This window comes from Mus pahari, chromosome 9, assembly GCF_900095145.1.
Source record: "Mus pahari chromosome 9, PAHARI_EIJ_v1.1, whole genome shotgun sequence".
In the NCBI taxonomy this organism is placed as follows: domain Eukaryota; kingdom Metazoa; phylum Chordata; class Mammalia; order Rodentia; family Muridae; genus Mus; species Mus pahari.
Genome location: NC_034598.1, coordinates 58,955,222 through 58,970,993, shown reverse-complemented (window position 1 = coordinate 58,970,993; position 15,772 = coordinate 58,955,222). Strand labels below are relative to the sequence as shown.

At 45.9% G+C, this 15,772-nt stretch overlaps 1 pseudogene; it reads left to right on the top strand.

Moving 5' to 3' along the window:
* Positions 1–14,930: 14,930 nt before the first annotated feature.
* On the top strand, positions 14,931–15,386 carry LOC110326106 (annotated as a pseudogene).
* The last annotated feature ends 386 nt before the right edge of the window (positions 15,387–15,772 follow it).

Below are 15,772 nucleotides of genomic sequence, written 5' to 3'. Positions count from 1 at the left end.
CAAAGGTCATTGTGTGGTCATCGGTCACTCAGTCGCTTCTGCTTATGGACTTTACGAAGACATTGTCCCCAGTTACATACTCCCATCCCCAAGTCCCACAAAATTAGGCTTTCAAAAGGACAACCCCTGCCTCTCTGATGGCCAGGTGCAAGCTGTAGTCCCAGAACTCGGGAGGTGGAGGCAGGGGCATCAGAAGTTCAAGGCCAGCATGGACTACATGAGACCTTCATCTCCAAAGAGTTCAGAGCAGCAATACCAACAACAAAAGGACTGTATTCTTTAACTGTTTCTGGGTTTCTCACAGGGTGTAAAGGTGGTTTTGAGTTGGGGGGGATCTTCCCTGGGGAGCTTTCTTTAACCCACACCATGGAACTATGCTAGACTCTTTCTGTGGCATGGGACCTAGAGTGATGGGCACATTTTAGCCCATGGCTTTAGAGATGGAGGGTCTTGTTCATGCTTGAGTTACAAATGTATCAGTGGGTCAGCGGGTCACAATCCAAGCCTTCTGTGTTCCAATCCCCAAATGGCACCGACTTTATTGAGTGAGAGCTTTATGGGACACACCCATTTTCTGTTTCTAGCTTATTTAGAAAAGGACTAAACAGCCTAAGAGAATCAGACATTAAATTGGAGTGATTGGAAGGATATCCTTGTGGACTTAGAGTTTTCAACATCAACCCCTAAAAGTAGCACTAAACCACACTGGGGCAATGTTTGAATTATTAATCCCACTCTCCAAGACCAATTTAAAGGTTAGAAAGCCTCAAGTCTTGTAAATACTCCAAGGACCGTGACTTCTGAGACCCTGCACCTCCTGGCCACCCTCTCAGGTATGTTAATCATTAAAGGGGGGGGGCATTTTGGGCACCTGTTAAAAGAAAAGGGATATCTTTTCCTCAACCATCACAGGGCTCAGGCCGCCATCTCTTTAAAGGAAGCCAGATCAAAGAGAGAAAAGCAAGACAAATTTATTTATGCAAAAAACATTACAAGATATGGCCCTTTCAGCAACGCAGAGGGAGGGAAACAGTTCTTACAGGCACCGTGCAAAAGTGTGACTATGGACACAGTGCTCCGAGTGATGGCGACTCACTGGACGGCCTCCCAGGGAAGGGAATACCACACAGCCCAACACTGACACTAGCAGCTTGTGTGACCCCACAGAGGTCAGACAGCAGCATGCTTGACTTAAGATGCCCTGTGGTGTCGGAGGCTGAGACACCCTAGAGGACCTCGATGCAATGCCTAGGAACCGCTGACTTGGAGAACATCATTGCTTTTATACAGTTTTCTAAAAAAAAAAAAACCCTCATTTTTAAAAATTGAATATTAATTTGTTGGCCAGAATTGCTTTACTAGTGGCGAACACTCACTGAGTGATAAAACTCCAAAAAAGAAAAAAGAAAAAAAAAAAAGTGGAATTATGAAACAAAACAAACCAAAACAAACCACTGAAATCTGAGAGAATGTCTTCCTTTCTGAACTATCTATCGCCTGCCACGGGAAAGTTTGTCAGAAAAGACATTTTCCTTCTGAGTTATGGCCACTCACTATTGTTATGCTTTGGATCTAATGGCACAGCAAGGAGTTGGTGAAACTCACTCCCAGGGCAAAAGCTTAGATATTTCTCCCCCACCCCCTCCCCCTCCCCCTCCCTCTCCTGTTCTTTTTGAACACAGGAGAGTGAGGACAGAGAGAAAAGGACAGAGATCGTCCTACCTTCACATACACAGCTATTTTTAAATATAATTACACATTTGGCAGATGTCTCTATTCGATTGCCTGGAGGCAGTCGCGTTTGCATCAAACACTTCAAGGCAGGATGTTACAGAAGCACCGGGCTGGTCAGAGCGTTGGGCTAGAAAGGACTAAAGCGTCTTTGGGCTTGCACTTGGGCTTGCACTCCGAGCCTTCTATCCACCTCGCTCTACAACAGCTTTTTGGTGGGGCAACGCTATGGGTCTCTTCAGCTCCCCTTTCTGCATTAACCACCTTTGTTTTTCCATCTCTGGGTCCCAGGGTGAAACCAGTCTCCTGAGTCTACCAAATGCCCCGTCATTCAAGATGAGAAGGTGGGGAGGGGATGCAGAGCAGGAACCTGGGCACATGTGGCTCTCCTGGGGGTTCCCTAATGCTCCATGAGTCAGAGCCAAAGGCGAAGCGGGTTGTGAAATCTGCAGCGAAGCAGTTGCAGAACCAGAGGTGTACATTCACATTTGCTTCCAGATGCCTGAACTCGGGTTTCCTTCTACTGAAATCCGAGCTGATGGTAAAAGGCATAAAAGTGGCTGCATTAGGATCTGGCTCACAGTCAGCACTTTCTCCTTGAACAGCAGGAAGGGTTTGCACTCGGCTCGCAAAGCAGCTGTGCGAATATTTCAAGCTGCTGGGCTTGGTGGCTGCAGTAGACGCTTAGCGTTAATCTGTTTCTGGAGCTAAGTTAAGTGCTCCAGGCTTGCTTGCTCGCCAGCAAAGGTGACTAGGGAAGCAGGCTCAAAGACAACCAGTTAGTGAAAAGAACCAGGCTCCCCATCTACCGAGGTGAAAGTCTTTAACAAACTACCTAAAAGGGGGTGGTGGGGTGGGGTGGGGATGGAGCCATTGTAGTTTGTTAGGAATTGGTCCTTTAATGCTGTAGGCAAAGCACTTACCTGACAGAGCTTATCTGTTGGCTGGAGTTCATCAAGGTAATGGTTTTGTTTAATGGTGTTTGCAAAGTTCAAGTCTTCGGTGGGAAAGATTCAACTCGTTGCACCATCATTAAGGAATGAATGAGAGTCACTGTGTTTAGGACTGAATGCTACACCAGGAAGGAGCATCCTTTGAGCTTTTTCCCATGAGGTTTCCAGGCTGGATTCCAGCCTTCTGGAACCAGGAATGACTAATTCAGTGCAATTGCCAGAGGCATGGAAATGAAACACCCGTGCAAAGCTCCCCCTTTTACTTTAGAAGCTGATGATTCCACAGTAGAACTGGGGTCTGAGTGTTTTTCCAAAAGGTGAGGAAGAAAAACCATTTGCCCTTAATTGTACCATTAATGGGCTGTCACGCTAGCTTCGGCTATCAGGAGAGCCCACAACTATTGTGGGAGAAGGGATGGGGAGGCAGACCACAGCAGGCGGGCATCAGGTGGAGTCTAGTTCAGACTTGTGCAAGAAGGTTGCTTTAGGGATGGCAGAAATGAAAAAAAATGTAGGTTCCTGGGTTTCAGCCTCTACTACAGAAGAAAAAACCAAGAAAGAGTACACAGAACACTTATTACTTACATTGCACAGCAACCTGGCAGCCTTTTGTGAGTTTGCAGAGGAAGGCGGGAGCCATTGGCATTTCTTTTGGGGGCCCAGACACAAGAACATTAGGAAGGTCCAGCGGTAGACTCCTCAGATATGGGACCTCATGTGCAGATGTTATTAGAAGCTGTAACAGTAACACACACACACACACACACACACACACACACATTCTTTCCTCCTTTGGGCCTCAAACCTCTGCTGATCTGCACAGGGCTGGCTACTTTTTTTCATTTATTACCACAACGCAGGAATTTATTCCAGTCACCGGTCTCCTGCTGCCGTATTACTCTGCTCAAATGCCTTGGTCACGCTTACTACTTTACAAGATGGAAATCAGGGTTCTTAAGTACAGCAGATACTTTTTCATCTAAGGTGAGCATAACCTGGGGAGCTGGAGTCCCAGAAAGCCAGCAGCCACTGAAGCACCCCCACCCCAGGCTGGAGGCTTCTGAGTCCTTCATCTCTTAAACTCAAAGAATGGGTTCCATGGCTAATGTGAGGATGAGGTTTTAGAAAGGAGTATATTAAGTGCATGTATATGGCAACTTAAGAAGTAGGGAGAGGGCAGCCCTCCTGTATAGAAAGAGCAGGTGCTGAGAAAATGGGTGCCACTGAGGGTCAGTCAGTGTCCCCGTCAGGGTTGAAGCATGAGGGGAGGGTGCGTGGGAGGGGTGAGCTGGCAGTTTGGTTGCCCACCCACAAGGTATCCATGTGCCTCTTTTGTCGGATGTCTGGACTGGAGTTCTGGGGACTATCTCTCTCTCATACAGCCTCCAGGCAGCTGTGTATAAGAAGAAAACCAACAAAAGAAACAATACTGGGAAGCAGAACCCTTAAACACTTCTGACATTTCCAGACTCTGACCACGACAGAACCAAAGACATCGCTGGCTTCAGGTCAAAGATGAAGAATCGAGGGCCCGATCCCTTACTAGCTCCTGTGTCCTGTTCTCACCCACACAGCCTGGGTTTGGACATCGCTGGCTTCAGGTCAAAGATGAAGAATCGAGGGCCCGGTCCCTTACTAGCTCCTGTGTCCTGTTCTCACCCACACAGCCTGGGTTTGCCTTAGTTATTATGACCTCTGATCTGTCTACACCCTGCCTCCCTAGGCTGGCAGTTGTCTTTTCTTTTGTTTTGTTTTCCCTTTCTTTTCTGTCTTATTACCACACACACAAGATCTGAGTGTGTGGCATGCATATATATATATATATATATATATATATATATATATATACATACTCATGGGTGTATGCATAGGTGTGTGTATGTGTATACATATGGAAGCCAGAGGTCAATGCTGAGTCTCTTCTTCTGCCTCCGTCTGCCTGAGGCTTTGTATAAGGGCCTCTCCCCGAGCCTGGAGCTGGTGTAGACTGGCTGGTCAGGAAGTTCTGAGAACACTTCTTGCCACTTCCCCAGGACCAGAACTACAAGCACACACTGCCACGCCCAGCCTTTGTGCACGTGGTGGGGATCAAACTGAGGTTCTCGGGTCTGACGATAAGCCATTCCCTCAGCACTCTCTCTCTCAAAAAAAAAAAAAATGTTTTTACAACTATTTCCTGGGACGAGAAAAACAGCTCAGTGGTTAAAACACCAGCTGCTCTTCCAGCAGACCTGGGTTCGATTCCCAGCACCCACTTTGTGACTCACAACAACCTGTAACTCCTGTCCCAGGGGATCTAACACCATCTTCTGGCCACCACAGGCATCCCACCCATCTACCAGAAGTGTACAGACATATACATGCAGGCAAAATGCCCATACACATTGTCATAGTCAGGGTTTCTACTCCTGCACAAACATCATGACCAAGAAGCAAGTTGGGGAGGAAAGGGTTTATTCAGCTTCCACTTCCACATTGCTGTTCATCACCAAAGGAAGTCAGGACTGGAACTCAGGCAGGTCAGGAAGCAGGAGCTGATGCAGAGGCCATGGAGGAATGTTCTTTACTGGCTTGCTTCCCCTGGCTTGCTCAGTTCACCTTCTTGTAGAACCCAGGACTACCAGTCCAGGGATGGCACCACCCACAATGGGCCCTTCCCACCCTTGATCACTAATTGAGAAAATGTCCCACAGCTGGATCTCATGGAGGCACTACCCCAGCTGAAGTTCCTTTCTCTGTGATAACTCCAGCCTGGGTCAAGTTGACACACAAAACCAGCCAGTACACACATGAAATAAAATAAACCTTTGGAAAACCTAAGCTTATTTCCTGAAGAATTCAGTATAGTAGTTACATGCCACTTACAGTGTCATTCATTATGAGTCCCAAGTAATCTAGAGACAAAAAGCACACGGGTGAAACCCAGCATGAGGCTGATGAAGGCTACAATACTCAAACTCAGGAGATGGAGCCAGGAGGACAAAAAGTCAAGGCTATTTCTACCTACCTGCTAAGTTTATGGCCATCTGGGGCTACAAGGCTACAGAGGTGCTGTAAAATATTGTTATTATATATTATATTAAATTATATAGTAATTCAGTATTAATATTTTGTCAATATTAATAATTAATTACTAACTAGTGAATAATATATATTATTGATATTATATTAATATAATGTAATATTGACATACTACATGCAATAATAAAGTATATAGGATAGTCTATATAATACATTATAATAATAAAGTATATGGGAAGATTGTGTAAACTGAAAGTGATCATGTGATATGCAAATATGAATATCTACATAACGGATTTTAGGCATCTGAGATGCCGGTCTCTTCTGAGGATCCTGAGGAAAGACTACTCATTGGCAGATGCTGAATTAATAAGGCAAAAGCCTGTAGATGTAAGGGAGAGAGCTGTAGAAGGGTGGGAAAGGAAAACAGGAGAAGACAGGACCTGGTTCATCTGTCATGAGAACAGCTCAGTCAACAAGTGCTCCCTGCAAAGGTGTCACAAACCCCAGGGAACAATGTCAATGTTGAGAGAGTCAGTGGGAGACAAAGAGAGAGGTTGTAGCCTGCACCTTAATCTGCAAACACCCTAAAAGACTCCCATTGGAATTTAGCTCTTCACCGGCTCTGGGCCGCCATAGAAGGTCACTTTCCACGCTTGTCTCCCATATCCCCATGCCCCACCAATTGTCCTTTCCCCCCAGAGCAAACCAGCGCTATCCTAACTCCCCATTTCCTGAAACGGCACGTTATTTCCACTGTTGTGAAAAAGGATTAATTCCCCATACACACATGCAGGGAAAGCACCCACACATAAAAGTAAATCAGAACGAAGTTCAGTTGCTTCCCCGGCTGCTGGGCTCCGCTCCTGTGCGGCTGCAGTCGATGTACCTGACCAGACCAAACAGTTTGCTTCTGGTGCCAGGATTCTCCAGTGTGACCTCACGTAAGTTCCTCAGCTCTTCCAGCCTCACCTCTTTTGTCTACACAATGAAGCGCAGTTCCTGAGTAATAAAGACTGTATCTTGGGTAATAAAAATGGTGCCCATCTTGTGTACCCAGGGAGGGTCATGTCAGACATTTATGGTGGGGATGTCCCTGATCCCAGGGCCTGGCACTAAAGGATTATAATAATCATCACTAAGTCATTCCCAGTCTCAAACACTACAAGTATTTAAAGGTCCACTAAATTGAATCCCAAACATCCACATGAAAGCAGCTTTTTGATGGCTACGGTGTTCTTAGTACTTTAAAACTAAGGGAAGAGGAGATCCTGCCTTAAACATGCACCGAGAGACTCCTGGGGCCAGGGCCTTGAGTGTTGTATCGATTCTGCCAAATAACTTATAGAATGTCTCTGTTTCTGCAGATGAGGACTAACATAGCTCACTGAAAAAGAACAATTTGGGGTTACACCCAGATCTGTGCCACCTGGGAGCCTTTCTCCTTCTGTGAATTGCAGAACCTCGAAAAGTACAATATATGTCTGCAACTGACCAAGCCTTAAATTCTAAAGAAAAAGCAAGGATAAGAAGATGTCTTAGGGTTTCCGTTGCTGTGAAGAGACACCATGACCTAGGCAACTCTTTAAGATTTCTTTATTTTATGTATATGAGCACACTGTGGCTGCCTTCAGACACACCAGAAAAGGGGATCGAATCCCATTACAGATAGTTCTGAGCCACCATGTGGTTGCTGGGAATTGAACTCAGGATCTCTAGAAGAGCAGCCAGTTTTCTTACCTACTAAGCCATCTCTCTTCAGCCTAAAGGCAACTCTTATAAAGGGAAACATTTAATTGGGTCTGGCTTACAGTTTCAGAGGTTCAGTCCATTATCCTAGTGGGAAGCACAGCAGCACGCAGGCAGACATGGTTCTGGAGAAGGAGCTGAGAGTTCTACATCTTGATATGAAGGCAGCCAGAAGCCTTTCTTCTGTAGGCAGCCAGGAGGAGGTTCTTCTGTACTGGGTAGAGTTTGAGCATAGGATCTCAAAGCCCACCCTCACAGTGATGAACTTCCTCCAACAAGGCCACACCCACTCCAACAAGGCCACACCCACTCCAACAAGACCACACCCCCTAATCATGCCACTTCCTGTGGGTCAAACATTCAAACTACCACAAGTGATTAGTTGAATAGAAAGTGGAGAGAATGGGAGATCCTGTCTCAAAAAATAAGATGAAGAATGACACAGGAAGTTGTCCAATGTTGATTTCTGGCCTCCACATGCATGAACATGTATGTGCACATGCATGCATATCTCCACACTTCCACATACATATACCACATGCATAAATGCACATACACCCCCACAAAAAATCTAACTCCCTATTCAATTTGCAATATTACCAGTGTTGCCAGATTAGGTGAGCTAGTCTCACTCCCACTGTCACATTAAAATACCTACTGTGTGCATTTTAGCTTGTTCTTCCCCAGGGTGATGGTCACACACACACATGATGACATTACTAAAGGTCATGAAATGTTTCTAAGAAGAAACTCGAGCCACTCCACAGAGCTGAGAGCCATACACAATCACAGGCTGGTTATTGGGGAAGGAATAGTTACTTAAGAGATTCTATGAGAGAGTCTTGTTGGTCCTGTGGGGGTGGGGTGTGTCCCATGAAGAGAACATCCCCTTGTCAGAGACCCTGGGAAGAGGTTGCTTTTAGATCTGGATGCTTTCTTTGCTCTGCACACTTGGTGTGTTTCGGGGCTGTCGCTGGACCATTTCTGTTGGAGGAGGTGGCAGGTTGGAGGAGGTGGCAGGCATCTCTCCTCGTCCTCAGGGAGATAACCTGGGAGAGAGTAAGGGGTGGTCCAGGGAAGGGGCCTCACCTGGGTCCTGACTGTTTCTCTGTGCTATGTGTCTTTTCGTCATCTGCACAGCCTGTCCTTAGACTGAATCAAGGAGGAGTCCATACCAAAAATGTGGGTCAGAATAACACGGGGGAATGCTGGGTCCCCTCCCTTGGGGTCTGACGGTACCAGTGGAGGATAGCAAAACTGGACAGCAACCGAAGCATTACCTTCTGTGGCCATTAGCAAAAAGTTCAATAATCCTGCTGCATCTCACTGCTCCATTTGTTACAGGAGATGAATAATACCTACCTCGCTAGTGTCATAATAACCAGAGAAAACACACACAAAGAGACTGGAATTAGTAGACACCAGGGATTATCCAATTCATTCCATGTTGTTGTAATGAACTACATATCAAGCCACAGGCAGACCCAAAATGTATCCTGTCTGCAAGAAATGCAGGTACAGGAGATGGAGCAGAGACTGGTGAATGGCCAAGCAAAAATCAGCCCAACTAGAGACCTATCCCATGAGCAATCCACTTATACCATTAATGATATTTATTCTGTTATGCTTGCAGACAGGAGTCTAGCATGGCTGTCCTCTGAGAGACTCCACCCAGCAGCTGACTCAGACAAACATTGAATGGAGCTTGGGGACTCTTATAGAAAAATAGGAGGAAGGATTGCAGGTCCCAAAGGGGATAGGAATTCCGCAGGAAGACCAACAGACTCTGGACCTTTGAGGCTCTCAAAGTCTGAACCACTAATCAAAGAACATACACGGGTGGGATCGAGGCCCCCCAAACATATGTAGCAGATGTGCAGCTTGGTCTTCATGTGGATTCTGAACAACTGGAATGGGAGCTATCCCTAAAGCTGTTGCCTGTCTGTGGAATCCATTCCCCTAACAGCAGTCTTGTGTGGCCTCAGAGGGAGAAGCGCCTAGCCCTACTTGATGTATTTGGGGGGAGGAGAGGCTGGGGGGGGCACCTCCAGTCTTTCAGAGGAGAAGGGAAAAGGGATGGGAGAAGGGGCTGGGGGAGGGGGAACGACCAGGAACGGGGACAGCAATCAGGATGTAAAGTATACAAGTTTTAAAAAGAAAAAGAGAACATAGCAATGAGAAATACACATTGGTGCTGCTCTCCGAAGTTCAGGTTCTACTGGGGACAGGCTAGACACTGATAAGCATGATGTCATAGCTGAGATGGAGATCTTAGGTATTCACTGAAGATGGTCTCAGGAAAAAAAATCTGCACAGAGCGAGGCAAACAAGATGGGAAGGTGAGAAGGCAAGCCAGAGTGTCCTCTGGGTAAGTCTAGCCACAGCCTGGCCCACGAGGCTCTGGAGCAGACACTGCTCCACCAGGGTTGAGCTGGAAGGCGAGAGGCTGCAGTGCCACCTGTCTCTGGGGGTGATTGACAGCACCAGGGTGGGCTGCTGCCTTCGAGGCAGAAGACTCCTCGGTCCAGGGTGTGTGGGCTGCAGGATGCAGGTAGGAGGTACTGCCATGAGGTGAAGAACAGTGCCCACTCGCTGAGCTCCTCAGGAGGAAAGGCAGAGAGAGGGCAGGCCAGAGAAAGGGCACTCAACCTCCGAAGAATGCACCGCCATCACTTCTGGTGGGGAAGCCTGAAATGGACCCAGTTCATACACTGTAGAGTTGAAGCTCACAACTGGGGGAGGGGGCATCTTCCTAATTCATTAAATTAATAAATATTTTCATTGTTAAAAAACAATGAAACCATGAATACAGAGCTAGTTTAAAGATGAAAATGTATTCAAGATGAGAAATAATTTTTTAAATTGCTCAAGTATCATATGATCCAGGAAATAGAATCATATTTCTATTAGTTATTCTCTTGCTGCCTTTTTGTATACTTCTTTGGCTATAGAGTTGGCCCTGTAATATGTGGACTCTATATCTACAAATTTAACCTACTGTAGATTGCATCTGTGCCAAATGTATAGGTTTTCTTTCTGATTCTAATTTCCTGAACAATATGGTATAACAATGACCTACACAGTTCTTACTCTGTGTCGTGTAGTATACGTAATCTAGACATAAAGGACAGCAGAGATACGGGTGTGTTGAATGAAAATACAGGGCCATGCTATTTTACACAAAGGACCAGTGTGTTCCAGTATCTTTTTATGCACAGATATTCCAGAGCCACTCCCAACAGAGACCAAAGGACAACATACATATCTTGAATGTTTTCTCATGGGACAATAGCTTGGTAATTCACTTTTCCTTAGGAGACCAAAACGACATTTTTGCTCCTTCTTCTAAAATAACAGACCAAAATGCCATTTTTGTGTGTGTGTGTGGGGGGGATATTGATTTTTTTTTTTTTTAAGTTTCTTTCAGCTTTACAACTTAGGAAAAAAACCAGCATTTAGAATTGTTGTCAAGTTTCAGAAATCCTCTGCTGCATGTATTTCAAATGTGACTTATAAGCTTTGAATAAAAGCCCTACAGATTTGTGTTTGACTATACATTTCAAACTCAGTCTCCATCCCATACTCTTTCCTTCTTTTATCCCCCTTCCCCACTTCCCTTCCTCCTTCCTTCCTTCCCTCTCTTTTCTACCATGGTGGGGATAGAACTCTCAAACCTCATGCTTTAGCTCTGGCCCCAGCTCCATCATCCTGTGTTGTGGTGCTGCTGGTTCTCATGTGATGGAGGCAGGTGACTGACTGTGAGTGACCAGGGAATTGTGACTGAATCAGGGCATCTGGAAATAACACAACCATAAGAGGAAGCCAATGCAAAGCACAGAAATATTCCCTGTCCACTCAAATTGAATGAGTCCCTAAGCCAATGTTTTAGCAGGGTTTTGATTACCGCGATAAACACCAATATCAAAAGCAACACAGGAGAAAAGGATTTCTTTTGCTTACATGTCCACATCACAGTCCATCATTGAAGGAAATTAGGCAGGAACTCAAGTAGGACAGGAACCTGAAGGCAGGAACTGAGCAGAAGCCATGGAGGAGTGCTGCCTACTGGCTTGCTCCCCAAAGCTTCCTCAGCCTGCTTCCTTATAACCAATCAGGACCACTTGGTCAGGAGTGGCACTGCCCACAGTGGGCTGGGCCCTCCCATGTCAATCATCAATTAAGGAAATGTCCTAAAGACTTGGCTGGAGGCCAGTCTGGTGCAGGGTATTTTCTCAATTGAGGCTTACCTCTTCCAACATGACTTTAGCTGGTGTCGAGGTGACATAAATCTAGCTGGCACAAGCAACCAGCTCTCGGTCAGTTCCCTTGAATGCCTACAGCTACTCAAATGCCACCAGAAGAACAGAAAGAGGAAAATTACAGTTAAAAGAAAAAGAAAACTGGAATCAGTGGCTGGAGAGATGTCTGTGTGAGAGAGGAGGATCTGAGGGGTTTACATCCCAAGCACATGCATTAAAAAGCCACATGTCTGTAACCCCAGCACGAGAGGAACAGAGACAGAAAGCTTGTCAGGGCAGCCAGAGTGGCTCCAGTTCAATGAAAGATGTTGTGTTAAGGAAATAGGCCAGAGAGCAATAAAGCAGAACCTGGAATCCTAATGTGGCTTTTGTAGTATCTGTACCCACACTGTGCCCCCCCACAATGTCCACACACCCCTTATACACACATACATATGCTCATACACCCTGTATAGATACATACATACCCCATACACATACATATACACATGCCCACACACCCCATACACATACACACACACACACACACACACACACACACACACACACACACACACAAGTGACTATGGATTTTAGCTGGCCGTGGATCAAATGCTTTCCTATCACTGTACTCACTAAAGCACAGACACAGAATCTTTTCACTACCCACTCCTCTCAGGACTCAAAAAGGACACATGCGAGTGAGAGGCTCCAAAACGTAAGCTTCGTTGGCTTCCATATAAACCCCCTCTGTTGGTGAGAGGCTCCAGGAGGGGTGATGTATACACTGAGAGCACCCAGGTGACATGCAGTGAGTTACTGTTAGTTGGAGACTCGTAAATCCACTGCAGTCCTTGAAGGCAGAGACCACTGGCTCCGTCCTGAGACTCAGACCAACTTGTCAAGGACAGAAATAGAGCATTTTCCTAGAAAGGCCTCTACATAGAAGCTGCCTGTGTCTGAGACCCTCCTGAAGTTACCCAACTTATGGCCCTTGGCCACCCATGTCTACAGGCGACAAATGATACCTGCTATCTGTACAGCATCATTTGGAATCAATAAGGCTGAAAACCTGGGCCTTTCAGTTGTGATTTGTATCTGTTCTCGCTGGACTGCCTCGGGGTCTTAGGGTGAGGGGGTCGCAGGCCCCGCCAGGTGCTTCTCATTACAGCCTAAGTCTCCCAGGCTTAAAATGATTTGTTTGCCTGTCTAGCTCATTTGCAAAATGAGCTGCGCCTGGGCCGGAGTGCTGCTTTATTGATATTTTCAACTCAGAGCCCAGCCCAGCACACGGAAGGCTGCAGGATGAATATATAACATATGACAGAAAGAAAAACCCCTTCCCCATTTTCCTATCCACCCCCTGCTCACATTCCCAAGGACAGGCAAGTTACTGTCTTGTTTAATTTGGGAAAGGAGCAATGCTTTCTCCTTGAATACTTTGGGTTTTTTAGGTCACTGGCAGAAAATACACATGGGTTTATATAAATAATTTCCAGTTTCACAGAAAGTAAATAAAACAAAGGATCCATGATATACAATACACAGTTTCCCCTCTGGCTGTTCTACATCCAAACATGGAGCAGATTCCCTTTCTTATTCATGAAAAGAACAAGAGAGCTGTCCTGGATCACTGTCCCCTTTGTCAGCAAATAGCAAGCCCCTGTGTTCACAAGGACATGATGGGTTATAGCAAAGAAGAGAAAAGTGAAGAAGTGTGTAAGTTTTCCACAGTGAGCATGCTTATCAAGCCTCCCTGAATGCATCATGGCCAGGGAGGCAGAGGGCAAGGGGTGCTGGGTGGTTTTCTTTACTTCTGGGTTTCAGCTTTTCTTTGGCTTTCACAAGTTAACACACACACACACACACACACACACACACACACACACATGCACGCATGCACGCGCACACACACACATGCACACACTTAATCTTATATTAAAACTGAAATTTTCAAGCTGACTTCCAAGGGTCTTATGAAATCTGACATCAAGCTGAGTTAATGTCAAAGAAATATTCCCCTGTATTTAAACTGCCCTTCAGAGTCTTCAGAATTCTCCGGTGGAAAACCCTCCTTAACTCCAATTTCTTTATAAGAATTAAGAACATAAATTTTTTTTAAAAAAAATGAAAATCCAAATTAATCCTAACAAACAAAGGTGAACTCTAGATATTCTAGAAAGTTCTGTGTTTATGAAGTATCTGTGAACAATGCAAAAAGAACATTGTTTTCATTAATGGAAGAGTAACAAAGATTTACAATATAACTTCATTATTTCAAAGTAAACTTTGTTATTCCAAAGTGTGTAACCCTCTAGCTCTGTTTTTAAAGGTAATTTGGGGTGATATTAGAAGTTTTGGCCTAATCAGACTAAACCAGCTGTCTTAGTTTGGTTTCTATTGCTGTAAAGAGACACCATGACCACCGCAACTCTTATGAAAGAAAACACTCAATTGGGGCTGGCTTACAGTTCAGGGGTTTAAGTCCATTGTCATCATGGTGGGAAACATGGAATCATGCAGGCAGACATGGTGATGGAAAGGGAGCTGAAAGTTCTACATCTGCATGCAATAGGAAATATCACACTGGGTGTGGTTTGAGTATCTGGGACCTCAAAGCCCGCCCACAGTAACACACTCACTCTACCAAGGCCACACCCTCTCCACCAAGGCCACGCCTCCTACTAGTGCTGCTCTGTGGGTCTGGGGGGGGGGCATGTTCATTCCACCTGCTACACAAAGGAAAATCCCAGCACCCGCTTTTTTACTGAATTGGCCTCAGCTCTGATGTCTTAGGTTCGAACGCTCATAGTTTTACTAGAAAAGATGTGAAAAACAGAGTGGATGTGAGGCTCAGGGTGAACACATAAGCTAAACGAAGTACAGTCCCTAAGAGCGAGCCTTGGTCCCACTGGGTTTCTCTTTCACAAGTCAAGCCACCCTGAAATGCTTCTCAGGGGATGACAGATTACTCTTGGAGGCCTGTGCTCTGCGGGTGGCATAAAGATGCCCAAACCTTGGCCAGAACATTGGTACATTTTGTGTTGTTGTTGTTTACACATGCCTGCCCAGTTAAAATACAGCTTGCAGAGTATGCTGCAATCCCATCACTCCAGCGCGCCTCATGGCTATGACCACCGTTCTTGGCATTTGGCTGCCTGTACGGAGCAGGCTCCAGACTGTGGATCTGCTGTGAGAATCCTGTGACTGGGGCATCGGCTCTCTCCCACCGTGGGTGATGTGCATCTCTCTACTTCAAAATGAGTACCCTCTGGCCACGCGCATCGCTAGCTACAACAGCAGAGGCGTCATGATCAACCGTGTGTTTGGACCGTGCACACTGCTCCCACGGATGGTGGTCTAGTGGAACGTGGGATCTTGCCAGTATATCTCTTAAGAGAGCTTCTTCCTGTTCTGGATGCTGGTGCCTAAGGAGAGATGCTGTTGTCAGTGGCACGGGAAACAAGACTGAGCCACTGCACTCCCAAGTACTCCAGGCCGAGAGGCAGTAGGCATCGCCGTCGGAGTGCAGGACACGCCCATTGTTTGTACCACTTTTAATTTCGTGGGCCATGAAGGTCGAGTGGCAGGAGTTGCCCTTCTTTCCCCTCCTGAGGAGACTATACTCACCTCATTGGGTCAGGCTGCAGAAGGAAATGCCAGAAACCATCACTTTGCAGGGATTCTCCAGTGATTTTACTACACTCTGCCTTCTAGTACGTCCCAGTTTGCCATGCTCACCCAGAATAATGAGTTATACTTCTCCTTTAAAAAAAAAAAACTGCACAAGGACTGGGACTTCTAGCTCATGACATAAAAGAAACCTATGTGCTTGGTATGCCTACAATACATACTAGATAAGTGGTTCTCAACCTGTGGGTCGAGACCCCCTTAAAACCTAAGATCATCAGAAAATACGGGGAGGGGGGGTTGCATTACATTTCATAACCATGGCAACATTGCAGTTACTAAGTACCAATGGAAATGATTTTTATGGTTGGGGTTCCCACACCATGAGGAACTGTATTAAAGGGTCGCAGCATCAGGAAGGTTGAGAGCCACTGTGCTAGAAAAGAGTGA